Below are 12,349 nucleotides of genomic sequence, written 5' to 3' on the forward strand. Positions count from 1 at the left end.
CTGTTATGCAGACTAAATATTCTTACTTTAATTTTAAAAAATATTTTATTTATTAGAGAGAGCGAAAGAGAGTTTGCATGAGTGGGGGAGGTGGGCTAGAGGGAGATGGACAAGCAGATCCCTGCTGAGCACAGAGTTAGATATGAGGCTTAATCCCATGACCCTGAGATCATAACCTGAGCAGAAATCAAGAGTCAATGTTTAAATGACTGAGCCACCCAGGCACCCCTAAATATTCTTTTTTATTTTTATTTATTAATTTTTCTAACATCTTAACTTTATTTTATTTTTAAGTGTTCCAAGATTAATTGTTTATGCACCACACCCAGTGCTCCATGCAATGTGTCCTCCTTAATACCCACCACAAGACTCACCCATCCCCCCATCCCCTCACTTCCAAAACCCTCAGTTTGTTTTTCAGAGTCCACAGTCTCTCATGGTTTATCTCCCTCTCCAGTTTCCCCCAACTCACCTCTCCTCCCCTTCACCCAATGTCCTTCGTGTTATTCCTTATGCTCCACAAGTAAGTGAAACCATATGATAATTGACTTTCTCTACTTGACTTACTTCACTCAGCAGCAATGTCCACAATCGCCAAACTGTGGAAAGAGCCCCCAGATATTCTTACTTTAAAATTTGAACAAGCCAACCAGAAAGAAGCGAGATGAAGCACATTACATGTTCAACATTTTCACTTTAGATGATCACACGTGTCAATGATAGGATAGGAGACAAGTATAATTGTCATCCAGATAATCCAACATAACTAAAAACTCTCATTGAGCAGATGTGTCTCTCTAAATATTTTGGGGACTCTCAGATTTTTATGGATAACAGTTTAAAGAATACCAAGAGTTTTGTCCAAACGCTCAGTTTTCTCCTATGTATAAAGGGATTACATAAAATCATTAACACAAATTGGTTAATGTATTGTATATAGTAAATGTTTTCTGTATACCTTTGATTTTATAATCAAAACTTGGTCAAAATATATTCATTTAGTACTTATTTTATAACATTCTTTTTAAATAAACTAAATAGTCCATTATATTATATTTCACATGGACATTTTTAGCAATTATCTATTTATTTTCTTTGATCATTTTTGTTTTGATACATAAGTTTTAAAAATTATTTCCACACCTGTCAGAATGGCTAAAATCAACAACACAATAAACAACAGGTATTGGTGAGGATATGGAAAAAAGAAGACCCTCTTGCTCTGTTAGTGGGAATGCAAACTGGTGCAGCTACTATGGAAAGCAGCGTAGACATTCTGCAAAAAGTATGACTAGGTATTTATCCAATTACACAATTAAATTTATTGCATGACTCTATTACATTTATTGCATAACTAGGTATTTATCCAAAAACACAAAAATACTAATTCAAAGGGATACATGCACCCTGATGTTTATAGCAGCATTGTTGTAAAATGTTGTAGAATAGCCAAGATACAGAAATGGCTCAAGTGTCCATCAAATAATGAATGGATAAAAAAGTGAAAGAATAAGAAGATAAATAACTCCTCTCCTTATAAGGAAATAAAATAATTAGCCTTGCTTATAAGGAAATAAAACACACATAATGGACTACTACTCAGCCATAAAAAGAATTAAATCTTTTTTAAAAAGATTTTATATATTTATTTAAGAAAGAGAGAGCACAGGAATAGAGGGGAGGGGCAGATGGAGAGGGAGAAGCAGGCTCCCCGCTGAGCAGGGGATCCCAGCAGGACGCTGGGATCATGACCTGAGCTTAACCAACTGAGCCACCCAGGCACCCCCAAAGAATGAAATCTTGTCATCTGTGATGACATGGATGGAGCTAGAATATCTTGTGCTAAGGAAATAGGTTAGCCAGAGATAGACAAATATCATACAATTTCACTCATACGTGGAATTTAAGAAACAATACAAATAGGAAAAGGGGTAAAACGAGTCTCTAAACTATAGAGAACAAACTGATGGTTACCAGAGGGTGGGTGGATTGGGGAATGGGTTAGATAGGTAATGGGTATTAAGGAGTGTACTTGCTATGATGAGCGCCTGGTGAGGTACGAAAACACTGAATATATTGTACACCTGAAACTAATACTATACTGTATGTTAACTAACTGGAATTTAAAGATTTTATTTATTTATTTTAGAGAGAGAGTGCATGCACAGGTGCCCATGCATGCTGGTTGGAGGAGGGGCAAAAGGAGAGGGAGAGAATTCTCAAGCAGATTCCATACTGAGTGTGGATCTCCACTCTGGACTCACTCTTATGACCCTGAGATCATGGCCTGAGCTGAAACCAAGAGTTCTACACTGAACCAACTGAACCAACTGGGTGCCCCAACTAACTGGAATTTAAATAATTTTTTTTAAGGGTGTCTAGATTTTAAAGGGCTTGTATCTTTTGCTGTGCTTTTAAGGAAATAAAAATCCTAGTTAACTTAGAGAATATGTAGTAACTTTCTATGTTAAAAATAACACTATGGAATCTGCATTTGTGTTATAGGTTTGTGTGTTGCCTGCCTTTAAATTTTACCTCTGCTTTGCTGTACATTGTACTTCATACAATGCCAGTGTGCCACAAGTCACTTAATACTTTCCTTTGTGCTATTTTTTAAGTTCCTCAGTATGCTTTTCCATAAATTGTTCCAGTTCTCAAGAAGATCCTAATTTTTACAAGGAAATTTTAATGCATTGATCATTAAATCAATACATCATGTACAATGAGGAGTTTACTCTAGTTATTTTTTCATATATTTAGCCAGTTATACCTATATCTTTTATTGAATAAAAGATTATTTTATTTTCTCATTTTTTAAATATATGCTCCCTCTATTATATATTGTAGGAAGGAGAATAACAGCCCCCACAGATGTTTACCTCCTAATACTTGGAACCTGTAAATATGTTCCTTTCCATGGAAAATAGGATTTAAGTTTGTAGATGAGCTTAAATGATTGTAGATGAATTTAAGACTGGGAGATTATCCTGGATCACACAGATGGGCTCCTGATAATCAAGAGGATCTTGAAGAGTGGGAGGCAGAAGAGGAAGACTCAGAGGGATGGCAGCATGTGAAGAAGAGCCAGATGTTGCTGACTTTCGAGACGGAGAGCAGAAGTTGAGCCAACTTCTAGAAGCTGGAAAAGTCAAAGAAACAGATTCTCTTTATAGAGGTTCCATAAAACAAACAAACAAACAAACAAACAAACAAACAAAAATCTCTCAGAAGAACCTGGCCCACTTAATAGTTTGATTTTGTCCAGTGGGACACATTTTGGACCTCTTACCTCTGGAACTATAAAATAAAAATTTGTGAAGTTTAAAATCACAAGTCTGTGGTAATTTGTTACAACAACAATAGAAAAAAGTAGATATACTATATCAAATTGTCCTATGCTTGGCTCACCCAGTGCCTTGGGTCTCCATACCTCTTCCTCCATAGGCACACTCTGTGACTTATTCCAGCTTGGGATTTGAAAGCTATCTCCAATTTTTTATCTCTAGTTGTAGCCTCTTCCTTGAACTCTGGTCTCATCTGTCTAACAGCTTGTTGGATATTTCCCCACATTGTGTCCAATAATCTCAAGCATAATTTGTCCATGACCAAACTCTTGATTACCAAAACTTCCCCCAAATTATTTCTTCCCTATCTCATTAAATACAATCTCCACATGCCCAGTTTTTTACACCAAATCTTCAAGGCATCCTTAACTCACTTCTCTTCTTCACAGCCAACCCACAGTCCATCGGGATTCTTCATGTTCTACCTTCAAATCCCAAGTTCAACTATTTCTCACCTTCTTCACCACAAATATCATGGCCCAACCTACCACACTACTAAAGTTATTTTTTAGTCAGTCTTACTCCTGCCATTTTGTCTGTTACTGTTTATGTCTCCTGCCTTTTCCAGTGGCTTCCCATCACACTTAGAATAAAATCCAGCATCCCTACAACATATGGTCCCTAGTTCCTTTTACTTAAGCTCCACTGCTCTGGCCTGAGAACCCTCCATGCTACCTCCCTTCTTTTGTGAGCAGACATTCCCACTTGCTTTTTTAAGATCAATTGTTACCTATTGAGAGACTTCCTTGACCAGTGACCACTCTATCTAAACTAGAACTTCTCCATCACTGTTATTTATATCCTTCTTTATTTTTTCTTTAAAATCGCTTATCATTAGTAAACATTATAATATGAATCTATGAGTTGATTTTTTTATTGTCTTTCTGTCTAAGTAAACTAAGAGAATAAGGACATATTCTATTTTATGTACTTATATACCCCCAGTATTTAGATCAATGCCAGGAAGATTGTATGAATTCAAGAAATATTTTTGGACTATTTTATTAAAAGTATACTCATTGTTTCTGGATTTTCTATTCTGCCTCATGGGTTCTATAACTTGCTAGAAATATATTCACATTCTTTTCTGCTTTTGTAAATGTGCTGGATTTCTTTTTAATCTAATTTCACATCAATACATAATCTCTTAGTTAATGTAATTAAAAAAAAAACTGTTGTCTGCTTTTTAAAAACTTTTGTTTTTTCTCAGATGAGCTTCAAAAGGATTCTGTTAGGAAATATGTGAATGCTATTATTATTATTTTAAGAACGATCAACAGCCTTATAAGATTAAAGTTTCATACTAGTTTTCTAACTTATATTTTTTAGTAATTATGGTGTCTCACTTGATTTGGGGTGTTTTATTTTGTTGATTTTATTTCTAGGTGTTTTATACATTTGTTATGATTTGGGTCTTTTATTATAATCTGAAATTGTATGTAAGAAAATAATTAATTTTTATGCATTTATTTTTCTGCCAACTATCTGAACTATCCGCTTAGTTCTAACAGTTACCTACATTTTGCAAATGAGGAAATGAGGCAACCAGAGAAGTCAGAGCCTGACTTCAAGCTCTGATATATCTCGGTTCAAATGAGTTACTTCTCCCCGCCTTGGATTGTACACCTCTGGCCTGCAGGGGCAATGTCATTTCATAAAGACTCCACCTTCTCCCCATAAAACTTTTACATTATAAAACAATGGTTCTCAAGATTTTTCCCCAGGGGACATTTAGCACTATCTGGAGACATTTTGTTCACACTGTGGAGATCCTGCTGACATCTAGGGTAGGGATGCTCCTGAACATCCCTCATTGTGCAGCACAAGCCACTGGCATGAAGAATCATGGCTAACACTTTGTTTAGCAAGGAGCTATGCCATACAGATATGTATCATCACCCGTATGATCTGCATTATCACTTACCTTCATTAAGACTCAAAATAACCCCAGAGGGTTGGCATAATGCTCATCTCCATCTTTCAGGAAAGCATATCAGATATGGCAAATTAAGGTGGGATGTCATCCAGCCAATGTAAAACCAAGGATCAAGTTCAGACAGGGTGGCCTCGGAGCCACATTTTACAATTCCATCTGCTACCATAAGTTTGTTGCATTTAATTAAGTTGGAGTTAAGTGCTCCGTTAGCCTTAAAAATGTATGGATTTATCTTAAAGAAAAATTAAAAATCAATAACAATTGGCAGTTAATTACAAATTTAATTACATAGAGATGGAAAATTGTCAGGTTCTCCCATGGTTAATTTCAAGGTTAATGTTTCACCGTGAAAGACGAAAATATAAAACCAAGGCTCTCCACCATCTGAATTCAGTGCTTTCCCCTGAACTTTTTAATGAGGATCATAAAAACTAAGGGTGAGAACACTTGAAATTTTATGTAATACTGCTCAACTATATAACAAGGTAGTGAATATTTTGTAGTGTTTAGTGGTTGAGAAAAAAGAGATAGACACACCTACCTCTGGGACAGAAAATCCATAGGAGGATATGATTCACTAAGACCCTTTATAATGACTGATGTCACGGGACAGAAAAATTTTAATAAGAGGACAGATAATTGTACTGTGGTCTGAAGAACAAAAGCTTAATACACATTATCTAACCTTACAGCATTCCCAAGAGAGAGGGCAGGAGCACAGGTTACACCTGTAGTTGGTTGTGGGAAAATGAGAAAATAGAGCAGCTCAGTGACTTGGGTAACAAGAAAAATATTTTTAGTGTCCTCTGCTTTTAACCACTCTTCATTGAATTAATAATTCTTTTGTGGGGGTATTCGTAGTATGCTTTGCAATTCCAACTCATTTTCAAGAGTTTTGTTGTCTAGATACTATGGCCCAGCAATGGCTCAAACTAAATATGCATAATTAACAAATACATAGGTATCCATTATCAGCAGTTTATTCACCCTTGTTCAAATGCTCCACCCTCAGGGCAATCTTGCTGTGACATCTGTCATCCCATTGGTCACCAGGGTTGATTAGGCTGATCTGGTTAGCTAGGGGGTGTCCCTTCCTCCCTAACCCCTTCATGTGCATATCTCCTAAAACTGAAGGGTCTGCCCCCTTGGGGTACTGTTCCTGGGTCAACAGTATAGGAGTAGTTGCTCCCCTGCTAGAACCTCCAAACAAGCTCTCAAGGTCCATTTGTACAATAACATAGGGTAATCCAGCTTCCAAGACTCTGGACACAACAAAATGAGGTGCTGCATATGGCAGTCTGCCTTTCTTTAAAAAACAAAACAAAACAACAACAACAACAAAAATTCCACCTTAAAGAGCTTACCGTCTACTTTAAGAAACAGGTCTAGTAATACCTTGGTACCAGTTAGAAAAATACCAAATAGGTACTAAAGAATTAAAGAATTGAATAATATTTAATTTTGCAACTGACATGAATTTTCTCTCTACAACAACCCAGTGAGATGGCTACCAATTTCATTCACTTTTTACAGATGGTGGAAAATGGAAACATGGAGAAGTTAGGTGAGATGCCCAAGGACACAGAAGGTGTCTGAGATAGAAACCCAGACAAGGAAATTGCCAAGTACACACTCTTGATCACTACACCACGGGTACAAACTTTAAAACTTATCAAGTATTGAAGAAATGAGAAGATAATGTCCACAGGGACCACTGGTAAATACTCATGAAGTTGCTTCAAATAGGCCCTTTAAAAATGGGTGAGATACCCCTCCACCAGTGGTCTGAATTGGAGCAATACCATCTCAGGAGCATTCTTGTAAAGGTGTGTATGTGTTTGAAGGGAGTGAAATTTGTTCACCACAACAATTGAGAACTTGGCCAGCATTTAATCAATGAAAGCCTACTGTTCATCTTGTACAAACAAGACATAAAAGCCAGTCCTACAAAAAAGATGTGTTGTCCTGTATCTTATGCAATTTCCGAGTGGTTTTGTGGATAGTGTAGAAAACCTGTTTATGATTATGGGCATAGAACTCTACTCCACTTTTAAGTAAAAACTTTTTTTTTTTTTTAAGGACAATGAAAAATTCAGGAGTACTATAACCAGTAATTCAAGGGTAGGTTGAATTTTGTTTGTTTGGAACTTACATTTTTTTTTTTTTAAGATTTTATTTATTTGACAGAGAGAGAGAGAGCACAGCAGGGGGAGAGGCAGAGGGACAGGGAGAAACAGGCTCCCTGCAGAACAGGGGAAGCCGAATATGGGGCTCCATCCCAAGGACTCCAGGATCATGACTGGAGCCAAAGGCAGTGGCTTAACCAACTGAGCCACCCAGGCACCCCTGGAACTTATTTTAAGAGTTGTTCATCATTTTTTTTTTAATTTTTAAAGATATTTTTTATTTATTTGACAGAGAGAGAGAGAGAGAGTGGTCACAAGTAGTTAGAGAGGCAGGAGGAAGCAGGCTCCCTGCTGAGCAGAGAGCCCAATGTGGAGCTCGATCCCAGGACTCTGGGATCATGACCTGAGCCAAAGGCAGAGGCTTTAACCCACTGAGCCACCCAGGTGCCCTAAGAGCTGTTCATCATCTAAAAAATGTTCATGGCAATGGTAGTCGGGAAATTTGAGACACAAATCTATTAATCTATTTTTGTAGCTCTCATATTGACAGGAATCCACATATAAAAGTAACCATCTAATTTTATATCTTTCAGTGTGGAAGTTCCAATCACATAATGAAATATGTATTATCTTAAATAAATTATTTTCCTTTAAAATCTTTCTTATGTTATAGACAGGACATAAGAAGGACATTTCCAAATGACTATTTTATAGCATTTGTGTCTCACATTTCAGGATATTTCATAGGACATGACCAAATATTTTATATAAAAGAAGGCATCGGGTGCAATAGAGCATTGATGTCCTTGTTTAGATTAATAGGTAAGAAAAAGGCATAGAGAGTAGGACAGTTTCATTGATTCATTTTTTGCTTCAGTATATTATGTGAGCATCTACTATGTGTTGGCTCACTCTGCTGTGCACTAGTCATAGAAAAGTGGGTAAGAATTGTAAAGCCCCTGCTGTTATAGACTTCAAGTTGTACTACTTCGAAATAAGGCAAAATAGAATCACATGCCCTTTCAATGCCACATAGGAACATTGTTTAACAAACTCAACCAAGGATTATTTTTAGGGGATTATACCTTTGTTTTATTTGGTATTTACTATTAGTCAGGGCTCAAACTTTGTGAAAGTACATGCCAATTTAAGGGTTTTTTTCCTATAAAATTGCAAATAATTTCTGTACAGAAGGTAACACATTTTATTACTCTTGGGACACTAAAAGTTTTGTCTTTAACTTATCTCAGTGTGGCTTTCCTCAAATACTATTGCAACCAGCCTTCCTGACCTAGTAACTCTCATAAATGGGTTAAGTACCTTTTAAAATATGTTTACATTCTATATTGACATATAGAATGTAGCCATATTTTTAAACTTTTGAAAACTTTATTTTTTACACTTTTAATAAGATTTATGTAGTAAAGGAATGAGGTTGGGGTAAATACTAGAGAGCCTTAAAAGTAAGAAGAGTTTAGATTTTTTTTGAGATAGAATATTGAGGCCAATTATAAAACTCTCTCTTTTTTTAAAAAGATTTTATTTACTTATTTTAGAGAGAGAGAGGGTGAGGAGAGAGAGAGAGAGAGAGAGAGAGAGAATCCCAAGCAGGCTCTGTGCTGAGCATGGAGCCTGATACGGGGTTTGACCTCCTGACCCTGAGATCATAACTTGAACTGAAATCAAGAGTTGGAGGCTCAACCAAGTGAGCCATCTAGATGCCTCTGCAATTACAAATTGCTTAAGTACGTTATTTAGTTGACAAGAATGGTATTAAAACAAGTCACAAAATCTGAGAAAGATATTTTTCTGTTGTTTAATTTATGTCGGTGGTTATTTAATTTTCATTAGAGAATCTTCTTGTGCTATTAAACATAAGATATCAATTCAGCACTTCTGCTGATACTTATCATTTTCCTTGTTGATCTTGGAAACCAATATCCCATCATTTCCTCAGTTAAAAAAAAAAAAAACCTAAAATTCTTGAAAGAAAACATTACTTTATTTAATGATAAAACATTTTTAAGAAAATGGGAAAAATATTTGAGAATAAAAACAGAGCAGAAACTTTATTCTTAGGAGACTAGCAAAAGAGAAAGCCATGAGACGCTTTAGGGAATCTGTTATTCTGTGGTGGTCTAGGATGCCTGGTTGGGATGGCTGGCCCATGGGACTTGGGCAGATGCATAGATTCATTTTAGACACTCTAGAATAAGGATGACATTCTCAAAGAGCAACAGCTTAAAGAGAGAGGTTAAATTAGAAAGTATTTCTATCAGTAAGTCCAACAGGAAGTAAATTTACTTTGCCTCAGACTAGAATTTCTGAAGTAGACATTGTGGTCATGTAGATATTTGGGTCTAGATTAAGACTGTTTGCATGGTCCACAAAATTGCAGGCTGGAAGTTTTAATTTAAAGCAAATCTGGGTTGGTAATGCCTAAAAGCGTCTAATAAAAACAAATGTAACTCTTTTCTGAAGAAGTCCTTCATGAATTCCCAGGGACAGATTTTCAATAAACAGAGCTCATCGTTACAAAACCCAAAATATAAAAGGAAACATCATAGTATGTGAGAACTGGCAGAAGAAAAAAATAGCAGAATCAGATCTCCAAAACCTTGATGTTGAGACATTGGAATATAGAATACATCAGTTTTCTATAGAATAGAATATAAAATGAACATAAAATATATTAAGAATATAACATGAAAATATGTATAATAAAATAAAATGTAGACTCAAATTAAGAAGGTAAAGTTTATAAAAAATGACCATGGGTGTTTCAGACAAAACAAAGCAAAGGGAAACTCTAAGAAAATTAAAACAAAACAAAACAAAACAACAACAACAAAAAAAACTAAAATTGGTTTAACAAGAGATTAAAAAATTCAGATTATTAGAATATACATTTAAAGAATTACTTACATATCATAAGGGGAAAAAAGTCAGAAAAATATTTATTATTAAGGTAGAGAAAGTCAAAGTAAGTTTAATAGGAGTTACATTTAATTGAAGATTATATATAGAATGCAGAAGGCCCTAATCAGAAATGATAAGAATTTTCCAGAAAGTCAGAATCTTAAACAAGTATTTTCAAGTAGTCAGAGTTAGGTCTTTTCAACATATGGTATTTGGAAAACTGGACAGCTACATGCTAAAAGAATGAAACTGGAGTATTATACTATACACAGAAATCATCTCAGAATGGATGAAAGACCTAAATATAAGACCTAAACCCATAAAAATCCTAGAAGAGAGCACAGGCAGTAATTTCTCTGATCTCAGCCACAGCACCATTTTTCTAGATATGAAAAAAATAAACTATTGGGACTACATCAATATAAAAAGCTTTCTGCACAGCGAACAATCAACAAAATGAAAAAACAACCAAGCCGACTTAAGAAGCATATTTAATTCTCAGCAGATAAATAAAAAGATACCCTTCCTACATGTATTAAAATAAATTACAGAATACCAATGACAAAAGATCTTTATTACAAAGAAACAACAATTAGCAGTTGTTTTAATTTTCTTTTTTTTAATTTTTGCAACTGTATTGAAGTATGACTGGCAAATTCAAATATTTAAGGTGTACAATGTGATGCTTTCAAATGTATATATATTATGAAATGATTGCCACAATCATGTTACTTAACATATCTATTAACTCACTTAATTATCTTTGTGTATGCATGTGTGTGAATGTGTGTGTTTAATGAGATCACAAAAGATCTACTCATAGAGCAAATTTCATTATTCTTTATTGTAGTCACCATGCTGTACATTAGATCTCTACAACTTACTCACCTTATGACTGAAATCTATACACTTTGACGAACCTCTTCCCATTTCCCCAACTCCCAGTCCTTGGTAATCACCATTTTACTCTCTTACTATGAGTTCATTTTTCAGATTCCAAATATAATTGAGATTTTTCAATATTTATCTTTCTGTGTTTAACTTACTGCACTTGGCATTATGTCTTCCAAGTTAATCCATGTTGTTACAAATGACAGGATTTCTTCCCTTTTTAGACAGTAATATTTAATTTGTATGTGGTTATCACGTTTTCTTTATCTATTCATCTGTCAATGGACACTTGGGTAGTTTCCACATGTTGGAATATTTATTATCAGTTATTATGAATAATGCTGTAATGAATATGAAGTGCAGTTCTCTCTTTGAGATAGTGACTTTATTTTCTTTGAATATATACCCAGAAGTTGAATTACTGGATAAAATGGTAGTTTTATTTTCAATTTTTTGAGGAACTTCCATAATGGTTGTGCTGATGGGTGTTACCACCAATGGTGTACAAAGGTGTATCCTTTCCCACCTCCTTAGGATACTTGCTATCTTTCAACCTTTTGAGAATAGTCATCCCATCAAGTGTGAAGTAAAATCTCATTGTGGTTTTCATTTGCATTTCTCTACTCTGATGTTTGTTATTCTCTTTCTCCTGATAACTTTTGGCTTGGTTTGTTCCTCCTTTTTAAAAATTTCTTGAGATGTATAGTTAAGTCAGTTTGATGTCTTTCTTTTTTTCTTAATGTAGGTGTTTATCAATATAAACTTTCCTCTTAGAACTATTTTTGCTGCATCCCATAAGTTTTGATATGTTGTGCCTCCATTATCATTTTCTAAGATTCTTTGTTTCTATTTCCCTTTTGATTTCTTCTTTGACCTACAGGTTGTTCATGTGTTGTTCAATTTCCACATATTTATGAATTTTCCAGTTTTCTCCTGTTAATTGATTTCTAGTTTTATACCCTTGTTGTCAGAAAAGATATTTGATGTGCTTTCAATCTTCCTAAATTTGTTAAGACTCGTTCTGTGACTTACCTTGAGATCTATCCTTGAGAATATGCCATGTGTACTGTAGAAGAATGTATATTCTGCTGGTGGAGTGCTCTATTTACTCCTGGGAGGCCCATTTGATCTGA

Source organism: Mustela nigripes, chromosome 2 (genome assembly GCF_022355385.1).
Source record: "Mustela nigripes isolate SB6536 chromosome 2, MUSNIG.SB6536, whole genome shotgun sequence".
Lineage (NCBI taxonomy): Eukaryota > Metazoa > Chordata > Mammalia > Carnivora > Mustelidae > Mustela > Mustela nigripes.